The sequence below is a fragment of the Limulus polyphemus genome, unplaced genomic scaffold (assembly GCF_000517525.1).
Source record: "Limulus polyphemus unplaced genomic scaffold, Limulus_polyphemus-2.1.2 Scaffold836, whole genome shotgun sequence".
NCBI lineage: Eukaryota > Metazoa > Arthropoda > Merostomata > Xiphosura > Limulidae > Limulus > Limulus polyphemus.
In genome coordinates, this window is record NW_013666446.1 from 396,316 (window position 1) to 401,345 (window position 5,030).

A 5,030-nucleotide genomic window follows, 5' to 3' on the forward strand; every position below is an offset into this window, starting at 1 on the left:
AAAACTACAGTAGGCCCATTATAACATTTAGCATGATAGAGTAGGCTAATTTTGGTAAATATTCCAGATTTTTTTTTATTGTATAACAACATGTCCCACCTATTATATCAACTTACCACTCATCCGGGGCATATTGTTACACTTGACTTTACTTCAAAATATTTACAAAATCTTTTATGTAACCAATTTTGTTCAATATAGAATATATAATTTTGATAAAGTACATATTTATCTTTCACTTTCATTCAGTTTCAATGTATGATTCAGGTTATTTCGCTAGATATTGGCCTTTTTCTAAAAATCGTAAAAACTAGCCCCGGTCTCCCCTATAGTTTATTTAATATAGCAATACGGTAACACGATCGTTTATCTATACAAAGAAATGATATTTATAGTTGATTGAATATACTATCTAATTAAGTATTAGATCTGGAGATCCTGATACCTGAAACCTGTTTTTATATTCAGCTGAGTCCTGTATTTTCGTATATTAGTCTTTTTAGGTGGCTTGGAAGGTTGTTCAGGACCAAGTGAGCATAGTCCACTGAGCCCTTTAGGATTTTGTTTTGAATTTGATTAAAATAATCTTCTTAAATAATACCTCTCAAGTAATTTAGTATTAAAGTTCTTCAAAGTAGCTGATATTTTCACTTAAATGTTTAAATACAAGTAATAGTCCAGCTTTCATTAAATCTTAATATCAAAATGAAATATATTCGATAGCTTCGTTATTTGTAAGGGTATACCATGCATTTATGGGACTATTTTATGTATATATATTACTGGGTGTTTGCTGCTATCTCACGATATTATATGATACTGTTTAAAAAAACGCAGTTTACTCATATTGGTATTACGTATGCCTTCCTCTTGATATTGAAAAAATTGGTAAATCTGGTTTAGTATACGATCTATTTAAAATATGGAGGAGTAATCTATTTATTGTTTGAAGTTCCAGTCCAGAAAAATTAGTGAAGTTATACTTTAATGTCACACGAGACTTTCGTACTAGATGGTATCTTTTATTAGTGATGTTAAGAAGTGAGTGGGTATTGTTGAATTGTTGGGCAAAGTTTAATAATAAATAAAAAGATTACTCGTTTTCTAATCAGCGATGATCTAGATCGTTATTACTAACTTTGTAGTCATAAGCATGTTAAATGGGTGATTTTTCAACTTACAATCAATAGCAAACGCTTTTTTACTTTTGTTTTGTAAATATATAGCCAAAATTTACGTACTTAATTTGTTAATTATTACATATAATCAAATAATGACTTCGGCCCATAGACTGAGTACTATATGTAAAAAATTCAATACCAATACTATTTTAATACCTGTAGAAAGTACACTATGCATATATTAAGCCGATACTGAATTTAAAAAAATTTGGCGAAATATTTTGTTACTATATTCTGACAATTATATGTTTACATCACATGTGACCCGTGGAACAATTGAATTGTCGAGCTTACAATAATCTTAAAACCTTTTTTTTATGGTCTATTTATTGTGTTAATATTTAAAATTTTGGCAAAAGTTTTTAATCCGTATCTATTTAATGACCTAGTTGTAGTAACGAAAGTGTTCAAGTCCACAACCCCCAAAAAGTGTTATATAAATCGAATAGGTCGTAGAACCTCATGAAGTTTATTATCTTGTTTAGAATTAAAAGGACCTGGGAAAATTTATGTCAAGTAGAAAAACAATCAATTCTGTAAGCTAATATACTTTACAGTTTGCTTATATGGATTGTAATGAAAAGGTACTTAATTTTGTGTAACCAAGACATTCACAAAGTGTCAGTTTGTTTTCGAGAATTGAAATAAAAAATTTACATTCTTTGCAGTTTATTTACACGTGTTGAAATAAAAGGGAGTAGATAATTTGCCCACATAATAGATTAATATACTTTACGGTTTGTTTACACGTGTTGAAATAAAAGGGAGTAGATAATTTGCCCACATAATAGATTAATATACTTTACGGTTTGTTTACACGTGTTGAAATAAAAGGGGGTGCATAATTTTGCCCAATATAATAGATTAATATACTTTGCGGTTTGTTTACACGTGTTGAAATAAAAGGGGGTACATAATTTTGCCCAATATAATAGATTAATATACTTTACGGTTTGTTTACACGTGTTGAAATAAATGGGGTTGCATAATTTTACCCAATAATATAGATTAGTATACTTTACGGTTTGTTTACACGTGCTGAAATAAAAGGGGGTATATAATTTTGCCCAATATAATAGATTAATATACTTTACGGTTTGTTTACACGTGTTGAAATAAATGGGGTTGCATAATTTTACCCAATAATATAGATTAGTATACTTTACGGTTTATTTACATGAGTTGAAATAAAAGGGGGTACATAATTTTGCCCAATATAATAGATTAATATACTTTACGGTTTGTTTACACGTGTTGAAATAAAAAGGGTTGCATAATTTTGTCGGTTTAATTAAATTTGTCAGAATAAAAGGGTTCATAATTTTTTCTAAGATAGTAAACTTTAAGATTTTACGGTTTGTATTATATGAATTATAGTCAAGTTTCCTCGATGTTGTATTGTAATAAACGTGTATATAATTTTGACTCAACCTGTGTATTGCAGACATTAATTAATAAACAAATTTCTTAAGTAATGAGACAACAGGGACTCTCCATAAACAATTTCAATAAAGTTACTTTTACAATTTCTCCGGGCCCGGCATGGCCAGGTGTTTAGGGCGCTCGACTCGCAATCTGCGGGTTCGAATCCCCGTCCCACCAAACATGTTCGCCCTTTCAGCCGTGGGGACGTTATAATGTGCAGTCAATCCCACTACGAAGGTTACGATATAAAAAACGAATGAGCAGTTAATGAGTAATGAATGAGAAATTAATGAGCAGTGAAGCATTCAGTAAGTAAGTAATGAGTGATTCAGTTTGGTGTTAGTCAATTAGTTCAGTGTTAGAAAAGCTATTCAGTGTTAGTAGCGAGAGTTATCGCGTCTATTCAGTTACTTGGTGTGTTACGTGTTTATCTATCAAAGCTAGTAAAGTTAGGCGTAAGTACCATTGAACGTTATATTTGAGGTTACACCCACAAGTGAACATGATTGTAGCAAACACTTATTAAAGAAATTAATTTATTTATTACCATTACGTGGACTGGACTAGGATTATTTGGTAAAATGTATTTTTGCAGAGCAAAATCTCAAAGCTTAAGTAATATATTTGTGGTTAACAAAAAATCTTATTAATGTGGAAATCCTATAAAAATTATTTATTTGATTCAAAATTTAATTTCGAAAAAATTAACTTCGAAGAAAAGGTAGGGCAATTGAAAATGAACATATATGAAACAATGGCAACTTAAACATTTTTTCTCTTACACGTAATGTGAAATGACTTTCACGCTTTTATTAACCAGGAAATTTGGATTTTGTACAATTTATGAGCAGTTTTTCTTTAGAAGAAGCTGAAACATTCACTTGATAAACACAAAAAATAAAACAGTTTAGCAGAAACACAATGTAACCGAATTTCCAAATTACAGTCATCTATTTCTCAAGCTATAAACTATAGTAACATGTAGTCAGGAAATCAGTTGCAAGTTTCACTGGGTTCACATCTACAAATATATTAACATTCTTCACTTCAAAAAGAGAAATTAAAACTCGTACAGAATGGTATTTCACAACTTTACACAGAAAAAAATTTACATACGTATTCAAGTGCTGCAGAGTTAAAGATGTCAAGCAAAATTTATGAGAGAGTGTGAAAATTATGTACTTATAAAGCATGAATAATTCGCCTCTCATTTTCCGATAAATACTTTATACGTATATAAAGGAAGCCTTTAGAAAATGTAAATAAATCACGTGGATAAAAATGAATTTCAGTCATTATATGAAACAGGGGAAATGATGGAGGAGTAAAACAAGTTTACTTGTCCTTCTGCTTGTGAATCCCTTCATATACACACGTATATATATATATATATATACACTGATGTTAACTCACTGGATGTCTAACTTAAAATACTATAAATATAACATAAAGCATATTAAAACAATACGTAATACTCTTTCGGTATCATAAAGGTCATATAGTTTTTATAATAAAGAAAATTTATAAAATACTACTAAACTACAGCTCAAAATAAACGACAATAAGATACAACTAGACCATATATATTTTCAATTACGTATCGTAAACTGTGTAGGTGCAGTATAACTAGTCCTACAAATACCCATAATACAGATTCATACATGAAAACATTAAAACGTATTTTTTCTTTTTATCACAGAATTCACTTTACAGTAGACGTTACAATTAACGTAACGCTACACAATAAACTGAATATATTATATGCTCGAATATATTAATCATTCAATAATAGCGACGTTTTAAAGAGTCGAAATATCATTTCATTATTGTCTGTGTTTGCCAGACTCCCAAATTTTGGGTCTTGACTAGATTATTGTTCTACGTATTTTTATCCCAAATCTAGTCCTTATATATAAGGTGTGAAAAACATATTCTCAGAATTCCTTCAAAGCTAAAAAAAAAATCAACTTTAGAACTGTTATTTCAGAAGACGTAAGTAATTAATGGAGAAAGGAGCTTGACTGTATGACGATGAAAAGTTTGACAAGCAGAACAAAATATATTTCATACATATTAAAACAAACAACAGTTTTACTCTCGCTTTTTTGAAAAACTAAGAAATTAATATATTTTTATGAATTTAAAATATCTGTTTTTTGCGATTCTCCAAGGTTTCATATTAGTGGTGAAATTCTTTGTCTTTTTGTACTTAATATCTTAAATGTTAGTCGATATCAAGTAAACAAAGCATACCCTGTATATCTTAGCTTACTCCTCTAAAATTTAAACTAGTAATTAAAAGATATAGCTTTTAGAGAAGTTTCTAATTTGCAGTTGTGTTAGAAAGTTCATGAATGCTTGACTAATTAACCTCATAACTTACATCTGCGGACTTACACCGCTAGAATCCGGGTTTCGATACCC